This window comes from Abramis brama (assembly GCF_963993115.1).
Source record: "Abramis brama genome assembly, chromosome: 9".
NCBI lineage: Eukaryota > Metazoa > Chordata > Actinopteri > Cypriniformes > Leuciscidae > Abramis > Abramis brama.
The window spans coordinates 3,519,241-3,530,501 of NC_139971.1; the positions used below are offsets into that span (position 1 = coordinate 3,519,241).

The following is an 11,261-nucleotide window of genomic DNA, read 5'->3' on the forward strand; positions in this document are numbered from 1 at the left end:
CGACATCTGTTCATGGAAACTTATTCTGGTGAGATATTTATATGGTGGAGAATGCAGGCTTTAAAAAAAAAAAAAAAGTCAGCTCTCGAATGCTCTATTGCTTTCAGACCGGCATCAACATCTCTAAGTGGCTGAAATTATGTTTGTACAGCAACAGTTTTGGCTGTCAGACTGCTTTAATTGCACTGGAAAAAAAAGCCGCCGCATAATTTGTCAACATCAGCTTCTTTTCAGTCTGAAAGGTGATCTCTGTCCCGTGAGTGAGACACTCCAGGCGTGCACTTGTATCAATACTAATTAGTGTTTGAATGGCAGGGTTTAGTGGGAGGATTCTCACACACGCTCTCACCCCTTCATCATTGCCTCTTAGAGGAGATCAGCGCAACATGCTGGGAAACACTTCATGCGCTAGACCTGCAGATTTGTCATCAGACTGCAGGGCTGTTGAAACCTCCCTAAACAAATAGGACCAGCTGCTTTATCGCAAAGAGAGACATTTCCTGCAATGTCTGGGGAATGACCCACGTGTTTTTGTCAACAACACACTGCAGTCCCAGAGATGTCCAACAACCCGATCTACTCAAACACATGGGACAGCAATGACTGCTGGAGGAGGAATCGAGCTCACGCTGCGGCGGAGCGTTTTACTACTCAGAGATGAGTTCATTCATCCATGTCCTGCAGTGAGGGGTTGCGCTTTTTGCTCTCTTCCCTTTTTATTTCGCAGGAGTAAGCAATTCTGAAGAGTCATCAAAACAAACAGCGTAGAGCTTCCTCTCTCGACTCTTCAACATAGCATTTCTGTAGCAGTGTCACAATCCACACAGTCCCTGTGCAAATCACTGCTGCCTACACACTTCATAAGGCCTTTTGTAGAAGATGAAATTAAAAAATTCATTGGAATGCCCTGCAACATCACAGTGAAGCTTTAATGCGTAAAAAAAAAAAAAATCTATAATTTTTTTCAGTGTTTGATAACCTAGGGTCATAATAATGGCACTGTCACAAATAGATTAAAAGAATTCCCCCAGATGTTGCCCCAACTAGTCAAACGCAGTTGCCTGAACGAATAATTTCATAATGAACAAATATTAAGCTGTCAAGCTTTAAAGGGGAGTCATGCACACAAGTGGAAAAGGCATTATCCAAAAATGTAAAATATAGTTTGTCATGGAAAACTTTTATGATACTTATGCATCCTTTTTTGAAGCTTATAAGCTTAAAAGCTATAGTCTATAGTGAGCGGGAGGGGACATGTTCGGTTCACTTAGTTTTGTCATGGCCACAAGATATTAATTTGTGGGAACGTGATAATAAGTCGTGGGAACGACATCCTTAAGTCGTGGCCACGCGATGTAAAGTTGTGGCCTTGCGATCATATGATGAGAGAACAACATATTTTTCTCGTGGCCATGACTTCATGTGTTGAAGGAACGAAATCTATTTCTCTTGTCCACGAGTTAAATACGTAAACAACATGGGTGACCATAGCAACCTGGAATTATTAGAAATGGATAGGCCTATAATAATTAAGAAATTATTATTTTAACATGTTGCCTATTATATTACGTCCGATGTTGCCTATAGACTATAGGCATTAATATATTAATATAATTATTTCTTAATTCCGCCCTTATTTTGTCATTCTTAATTAAAAATAAATCTTATTATAGGCCTATCCATTTCTGACAATTCCAGGTTTCTAAGGTCACGCAGGTTGTTTATGCATTTAACTCGTGGCTACGAGAAATAGATTTTGTTCCCTCAACATATGAAGTCATGGCCACTAGAAAGATATGTCGTTCCTTTAGGATTTCAAGGCCACGACTTTACATCGTGTGGCCACAACATAAAGACGACGTTACCTCGAAAAAATGATCTCGCAACCACGACTTATTATCACGTTCCCATGAGTTAATGTGACGTTCCTACAAATTAATATCTTGTGGCCACGACAAAAGTAAGTGATCGGAACATGTCCCCTCCCGCTCACCGTACTAGTCCTCTTGCATTGAAATTGCATTGAAAAGAATAACTGCACAATTTTGTGTCTCACAGAAAAAAGAAATTCATATAGATTTGCGATGACTTGAGGGTGAGCAAATTATGATAAAAAGTAGATTTTCGGATGAACCATCCCTTTAAAAAAAGGATCTTCAGCGGGTTATATTTTAAATCCTAAAATATAAAACTGAAATGATTTAAGTCGAAATAATACACTTATTAGAAAACAATTAGTTTATTTGTTTACCTGCATATAATGAGAACCACAAACATGCAAATGTGTCGTAACTTCAGGTCAGCGGGACCTAAAAAACAAAGTCTACTTTATGAGAGATTGGAACATACCCTGCGTTCGGACACTTCGTCAATGTCCTTGTTGCAGCGTCGTCTTTGGTGTGAGTGCGAATGTGTTTGAACGTGCATGCACACACACACACACACACACACACACACACACACACACACACACACACACACAGCGGATGATGGCTCGGCTGTCTATATCTGAAACTGTTATGACACTTTGAGGTTAGTCGGGGCAAATGAGTTAAAATGCCCCTGGAACGAACAGCATCCAGCGCGGCTTGCTGCCAGCTCCACATTCACTCGCCTGCGAGTGTGTGTTCAGCCGTGCAAGTGTGTATTAGTGTCCCTATCACTCTGAATGACACCAAGCCTTCAAGAAGACATCCTGTCCACACTAAGGACAATTAGCCTAATGAAAGGAGTGCGTCTCAGAGAGAGCGTCCTATCAGTGACAGGAATAGCAGTGGCTGAAACTAAGCCGGCACTGGCGCCATGACAGCGACCTTCCTCGCCGTCCCACACCAACGCAAGTGATGCTTCGGGAAGTTCACATCGGTGGCCAAATCACACCCACTCCAAAAGGCTTTATAGGGTGTGCATGAATGCATACATCCCTGGTCCAATGACACTCACTCAAGAGTGCTAACAAGGCCGTGCTCTCTAGGCGGTCCTGACTGGATGTGTACGTGTGTGTTTGCTGGGGGTGGGTTGTGTTAAGTAGAGAACAGGCTCTTCAACACTCTCTCCCGTGTTTATCAGATGGCCTGTCAGCTCCCTGAAGTGATTTGCAGCATCGGGTCTGCCAAAGTGAGCGCCGTGTCCAACTGCCCTAATTAGCATTCCTCGATCACTGAATCACAGCCTCAACGAGGCCACTTAAACACCTTAAGTCTGTCGATAAAGTGGTGCGCAAACAGAAACTGCTAAATCCTTTTCTTTTGGGAACACTTGTAATCCAGTGATAATGGACTGGGATCTCTGGGGAATCTCTGGGAAATATTCAAAATGTCAGCACACGTGAAATGATTGGTGCAGCGCATTCACTCGCCGGCAGATCCTCCCGAAGACAGACCATCTGTTCTGCACAAACACACTGTACATCAGAGTTCACTGTACTGGAAATCAAAGCTCTTATTCTCTACACTGAGCAAGCAGGATACCTATATGATGCAATCTGTTTGGATTTCCATTCACGGCTCAATAACAGAAAACAGTATTGCGAAAAAGGAAAAACATTTTTTTTTTTGTTGAAATATATGCCTCATTATATACAAAGGGCCAGATTTACTAAACAGGGCAAATTAGCTTGAGAGCGCAATTCCATAAAAGCGCCAATGGGGGTGGAAAGTTCTGCGCTTGATTTACTGCGGCGTAAATTAGCGTCTGGTTTAAGACGTGCTTTTTTGGGCGGTAAATAATGTCGCATATACCAGTAAATTGACTATAGCGCAAACCTTAGTAAATCACCTTGCGTGATTCATTTAAATACTCTCCTCCCATAGATTTGGCGTCTGAAAGGGAAACTCCTACAAATGCATATGCAACTACATCAGACGCAAAAATAAAGCCTTTTCAGTGCTAATGTTTCACTGCATGTCTTTAGTAAATTTAAACAGTAGTTTTTTAATGTCAAAATCGGGTTTGTGTTGGTAAATCTGGCCCTGAAGGATGTATTCAGTTTAAATATATATTTTGTTGTTAAAGTAAAAAAAAAAAAATTCTTTTACAAAAATAAATTATTCCTCAACCTTATCTTGTAACAAAAAGGTGATATTTTTTGTGGGTAAAATCCAGTCATCTCACTAGGAATTCACACGATTGGGAGAAACTGGAAAAGGCCTGAAACTCTTCTGTCTTTAAAAGCATCACAGAACAAATGTCTCACATTTCTAATGTTGCAACAATGTATACCAATGTAATATACATCTATAACAATGTATATGGTGCTTCATCGATTTGACATTGATCACCTTCTTGACTTCTGAATGACTGATGCAATCTCATGCACACACACACACACACACACACACACACACACACACACACACGTTTGTATGATGTGAGGACATTGATCTTTGTGAGGACATTCATTGACATAATGCAATCCCTAACCTTATCCCGACTCTAACCTTAACCCTCAAAAATCCCTGTAAAGGCTGTCAGAAATTGGGGAGCTCACTCTGATGGTTTAAAACCCAAACTGGTCCTCACAAAGATAACTATACAAGTACACACACATGTACACACTGCAGTCTTTCACAGCCAAAGATGTCCTATTTATTGCAGAGATTGGATGCAGCTAAAATAAAGCGTCTGGAAAACTTTTGATTGTGTTTGTTGTAATATTTCTCCAAGCACATCTTTTCATGCTTAAAAATCAATACCTGCTATATTTAGCGAAGGCTTGAGCTTGTTTTCTTTCAGATACACATCAGATGTTGTGATGCATCTCTGATTTGTTTGCGTAAGTGTGTCGGCAGCATCGTGCGCAATGCATCTCGATGCAGAAACCAGGCCTGAATGTAACTATAAATCTGCCGTTTAGCCACACCTTTTGTTCCTTCACCTTGCCTTTTCATTATCTGTTATGTCTGCTTTTATTGCACGCTGTCAGTTTCACACAGGCACACACAACCGTAAGGCCTGCCGTGTTTATGAGGCAGAAGGTGAAGGAGTGATTCTCTGTTACGGCACAGAGCGGATCGTCTGTTTTACGAGTGCCGATACTTCCCACTGTGTTGCTCACGTCAGCTCTATAAGTCACAGAGCTGCGGTGACAGGCTGGAGTGTAAAAAGAAGATCTACATTCAAATGTGATGCTGCTTTCACATATCTGAGAATTACCATAACGTCTACGCTGAGCTGTTCGCATCCTCAGACTCAGAAATGACTCGTTTCTATGGCAACACTCACAACACCGAAAGAGCTTCAAAGTAACTAATCACTCAATTAACTCAATTCTCTGCAATTCATACCTTTATATTCTCTTGCAAAAAAAGTGGAGGAACAAGATTAAAAGTGGTTATAACACCTTTAAATGCTGGAGTCGTTCGGGTGTTTTTACATGAGGTCACATGCAGGAGACGCTGAAGCTTTCATTAAAAGTCCAACTTGATATGTCTGACAAAGATGGGAATGGTTAACTATTTCTCATTTGAACAAAGTTACTTGCAGAGTTTCATGTCTTTTATTTTATTATGTCTTAACGGTGTAGTTCATGTCTTTTATTTCTTGGTTTCCTTGTGTATTCTAGTCTTTCGTTGGTTTATTTGTCTTCTTAAGTCTTGTCTGATTTGTTCAGGCTGAATAGACTTGTTACCTCGTTATTTTCTATGTATATGCATAATTTGTTATAATTATAATGATGTATTTTATGTATTGTCAAGAGAGTTTATTGTTATCACAATATCATGAGGTAGAACTAAATAATACATAAGAGAAAATATATTTCACTTGTATGTTGCCATTTTTTTTTTCAGTTTATTTCCCAATATTTGCTAAAATTCTAAGAAAAACAGGTGTTTCTTCCCTTGTTACTTTCTATAATCAAAATGTTATTTGCAAAACACTGTTTTGACAATGTTGTTGGTATACTACGAATGTATTTTTGTTATCAATTTAAAGGATATTTTGTCTTCAATTTCAATTTCCATCCTTAAAATCCTTTGTAATATCTCTTTAACAAGAGTTATTTCCTCAATGACATCATCTGTCAGGAAGTGACATCAGTTGATGTGAAAACAACCGCCAAAACAAACATCAGTAAGTTCAATGGATTCGGTGATATTCCGTGGAATTAGTTGTTATAACTGCAAAACACTGTATTCTGTTTGATAAACATAAATCAGTATGATCATATCAGAATTTTGACCATTGACTTCAGCTCTTTATTTCCATCCTGTTTATTTTCTCTTAATAATTAAGCTGTAAGTAATAAAGTTGAATTACCTGAGCAAAGTTGAAAAAGTACAGCATAAGATGAATGACCCACCATAAGATTTAATTTAAAGACCTGTCCTTTAAACCGCTAGCCTTTCAGAGCATACGGATCAATGCAGCAGGAAATAGAATTCCTCTCAAACTGCAGCAGATGCGAAGATACTCTGAATGTATTAGACAGAAGTTTGATCTAATTATGAACAAGGAGATGGATTGCGCTTGAGGACTTTTCTGCTCGGATCTCACCTAACACAATACAAATGGAGCACGGACTTTGGGAGCAAATGAGGTGCAACTTACTATTTGATGCACGTCCACACACACATCAACACAAACACAGTTACGCGGTGTGTGTGCGAAGTCGGTTTCTTTCAAGGTAACTCAGTGACAGTTGGGACTTCCACAAATGTGAAGTGTAAGATCACTCAACAATTAGCCTGACCGTGACTTCAGAGAAGCGTATTTCTGCTGCATGGTCAGGATTGCAAGTGTTTTCTGTGCTCAGTTTGCTGAATATGTTATGCCCAGCTCTGAATTTAAATGATGCCATTATGCACTCATCCTCATGCCATTCCAAATCGGTGGCTTCTTTCATGGAACACCACATTAAACAAAAATAATAAATAAAGCTCAACTTATTTTTTATGGAACAACAAGTGAAACAGCTTGCTGAGGCTTTCAAGCTTCAAAAAGAACACAAACGCATTATAAGAAATATTCCATGTGACATGCACTATATTCTGAAGCCATAACATAGCTCTGTGTGAGGAACATAATTTCATCCCACATTAATTGTAGTTGCACTGAAAACAAATTTCTTCCTTTGCAATTCACAGATAAATTCAAGTCATACTAGTTTGGGTCAGTAAATAATTCTCCCTTTAGTAATTCACACTGGCAGTAAAATTGGCAGAAGGTAATTGAGTAAGGCCTTTGGTGTGTGTGACGCAGCTGTTTTGCTCAGAGTTTAGGGAATTCTCGTAAAGTCAAAGAGGTCAAAGGTCACTCCATCAGAATCAACTGTGCCATGGCGACCATTGGCTTAAATGATGCGCAAACTCTGGCAAACACTGACAATTCTGCAAATGGATAAGGCTGAAAAGTCCAGTACTGCATTTATGTGCTTAGGTGTGTGTGTGTGTGTGTGTGTGTTGATCAGGCTTTGCCTATAATGTAGGGAACACATATCCCCATGAGGATAGTAAAAACTAAAATCACTCCCATTTATGAGCAACAGCCAACAATCCCCACGGGAAAAACTGCTTAGTAAACATACTAAATAAAGTCTTAAGGAAAATCTAGAAGAGTGAGAGTTAAGTTTAAGCGTAAGGTTAGAGGATACAAAATTTGCATAATGTTTGTGTTTCTAGTAACTCCATGTATATTTAAACATGACATGAGTGAAGGAAAAGTGAAACAGCACATTTTACACATTAGCTAGGCAAGCTGCAAGCAAACTATGAAAAATTCACAATCTCGCACTCATTCCCTCTGCTTGAAGCCACGATGGAGCTGGCTTTAATAATCTTCCCCTTTATCGAGCAGCCCCCGCTTTGTTCCCTGCTTTCCGAGCTGAGTTATCTGGAGACTCTTAAGTGTGACAGGACCAGAGAGGCTAGACGGAGGAAAATCTCAGTTTGTATTCGCAGCCCCAGGCGAGAGGACTAATACCCCTGTAAGCAAGAATCAGAGAGAATCGATATGACTCCCGCCGACAGACATTCACTCGGTTCTCCTCTAGAAAGTGTGCGATCGCCGCAACACACACACGCACGTAAACGCACACGTGCATGCACTCACATGCAAGTTCTCCTGCAATGCAACTGACAAGGCTTGCGAAACTCCTGCAATGCACTAAAACACGTGCTCACTCTCTAACCCGGGAACGCTGGGGAAACACACAACCTCGCGCGCTGGAAGGCGTTTTAGATCCATGGCATTGTGGATGAGGAGCAAACGCTCGGCGTATCAATGGGACAGGGGTCGGCGATGGGGTAATCCTGTGATCCCCGCCGGCTCTCTGTTCCTCTCAGCATGCAGATCCTCCTCAAGAGGCACGATGGCATCGAGACCCCATTCAACGGTGACACAATCGGACTCTATTCTCTCGCTCCTCTCAGACTTACCTTCATCGGAGCGCAGAGGTATCTGTGCGGTGTCATGTTAGGGCATCTGCGCTCTGTTCTGACTCCAGCTCTGATGTGCTCATCTCAACAGCCTCACTGACTCGACACACACACAGCGCTCCACCACCTCCTTACCTCGCTCTCCTGGAGGATGCGAGCGAGCGAGAGAGCGCGAGAGAGAGAGAGGGAGGGAGGGATGTGAAAGTGAGCATGAGAGGATGTTTCCTCCCCCACATCCCCCTGTTCCTCCGTCCCCCCTCGCAGGATTTGTCCTTTCGTACTCGTGTGTGTGTGTGTGTGTGTGGAAGCATCCTAGTGCGTGATGAGTTGGATTCTGCAGGCTGAGGTTTACGCAACTGCGTGAAAACGAGACGAGGGAGAGAAGGAATCGTGCTAGATGTGCCGGATAATCAATTCCTCTCATTTTTTTTTTTTTTTTGCTTAAGAACAGCCTGAGGGTGAGATTCACCACAGCGCAGTTCTGGAAGATACTGTATGTACAGAAGCCGAGAGGAGGGGCAGGACTGATTGAGAGTGTGTTGCGAGAGATAAAGTTGGACGTTTACTCTGCAAGGTCGTCAGATTGAGGTGAGCAGATGTTTCGGGATGGCAGGGAGCACTACAGCAAGGTTAAACATGAGGCCGTCTCCCCACGCACTTCCAACATGCGAAGGGACTCTGATTTATGACTCTGCAGTCTCACACAAACACATGCAGTCACACACACGACATCATGTCCCGTCTCCGCCCAACGCCAGTAGATTCTGCAGCTTCTGTTGGAAGTAAAACTGCGCACGCATGTGTTTCAGTGCAGGCACCAGCGGGATGCCCTTTACTCCACTGGCCACCGTGATCCAATACTGGACTCGATGGTTTTACATTCCCAGCCAACTTTCATGGTGTAGACACACTATGGTCTTAAGGTTTGGGCCCCTAATAGGATTTATTCAGAATGGGTCAACATGGAACAAACCCATTTGGGGCCAAAACCGTGAGCCTAAACACACACACTGCAAACCTGTGCCTACATTGCTTCCACTTTGAAATGTTGGCTGGGAATGTAAAACCAATGAGTCCAGTATTGGATCATGGTGGCCATTGGTGTAAAGGGCATCACTCTGGTGTAGGCGGGTCCCGAAATTTGTGCGTGGGACCCTTTTTGACGTTATAATGTGGTTAATTTGTACATATTGTTTTCACACTTCTAAATGCTGCACATAGTCGCATAAATGCATTTACACAGGATTCCAATTCTTCTTCTTACACAGGAATCCAGGAATCCAATCCAAAGCTTGAATGTTGTTTATTGATTCGTGTGCACAGAGGACCGAATATACAGTGTGCACTGACTGACATGACGGAGTGGCAGAATAAAGGAGCCTGTGATGTGAAGGAACATTATGTCCCTTGTGAAAAAGAAGTACACTTTAAACATTTTTTTTTAAATGAATATAATTGCAAACTGAATGTCTTTGGACACTTACAATGTTTTTAGACACTTAGGTTTTTTTTTTTTTTTATAAATATAAACTTTTAAGATTTAAAGTACAGTATAAGTGCACATTCAGTACAAGTAAGCACACTTTTTTCACAAGGGATGCAATGTTTAAAATGATTCAGTCTATTTCTTTTTGGTCACTGTGAGCTGTCATGTCTTGTTAAATTGTCAATTAGAGTTGTATGCTTTTACAAGCATGCAAGCAAACAAACAAATAAATAAGTAAACAAATGAATAAATAAGTGAGTGAGTGAGTGAGTGAGTGAGTGAATGAATGAATGAATGAATGAATGAATGAATGAATGAATGAATGAATGAATGAATGAATGAATGAATGAATGAATGAATGAACGAATGAATGAATGAATGAATGGTAAAAAGTAGGTTGCACACATTTGGCTGCCTGTGAGACGAACGGGAATGCTAACAGACAGTTATAGGCAGTTAAAGTTTGGGATGCACAAAACAAACTGAGAAATGTTTTGATAGCACACTAGTCATAATGGCTACACTGGTGTAGCAATGTTCGATGTTATGGGAAGAAGGAGGCGGGAACCGGCGAACAATCAACATATTTTAATAAATAAATAAACAAATAGAAAACGAAAGTAAAGGCGACAGCCCCTCACGGATGACTGCTGCCACATAAAACAGAAACAAAAATAAAATCCAGGCCTGGTCCTCTCTCGTCCTTCACTGTCGCCGCTCCTCCGTGAGAGACATGAGAGACTCATTATCAATCACGCCCTCGGCCTCGTCCTGCTCGCCACATCTGGATATTTAGCAGATTTTAAGGAAGTTCTGAAGTTAGCAGACTTACATTACATTGTGCCTGGATCACTTTTAAGAGACTTCTAAACTCAAAATAGCAGTCTGTTTTGATCAGCATTATGCTTCGAGAACAAACTGTGAATGAAGAAACACTACAGCACTTAATTTGCTCTCTTTTAAATGTGTGATAAAGCATTATGCGATGCTGCATCAGTCAACCGACCCTGTAATTGCAAAATCAATAAACATTTTCAATGGGTTATCAATCCTCTAAGTGTAATCAAGGTCTTGGTCCTTCATTACTCCAAGCTTGTAATTTATTTATTTATTTTTTCACTGGATCACTAGAGTATTGAGAGGAAGGTTATATAGACGTAAGGCTGGTGGTAGGAAAGGAAAGACAGTATGTCAATGCAGTATGTCTTAAATCTTTCATTTTTAATTTAATCTGGTTAGATGAGGCCAGCTGTAATCAATGCAATGTGTATCAGTGTGTAAATTATGTTTAAATAAAGTCGAACCATTCCGTAATATGTAGAGTTGAACGTGTTTAGCAGATGTAATATTCAAGACTGTCCCAGCATTTATTTTATTTCACATTCTGACCTGTTTCTCTA

The 11,261-nt window shown here is 40.9% G+C and overlaps 1 protein-coding gene across 1 annotated transcript in view; it reads right to left on the bottom strand.

Annotated features, from left to right (window-relative positions):
• kcnj5 (potassium inwardly rectifying channel subfamily J member 5) overlaps positions 1 to 8,955 on the bottom strand; it is a gene marked incomplete at its 3' end in the record, with an annotated part of 28,788 nt that extends 19,833 nt beyond the window's left edge. Inside the window, exon 1 of the mRNA XM_084124020.1 lies at positions 8,376 to 8,955. The remainder of the gene's footprint in view (positions 1 to 8,375) is intronic.
• Positions 8,956 to 11,261: the final 2,306 nt, after the last annotated feature.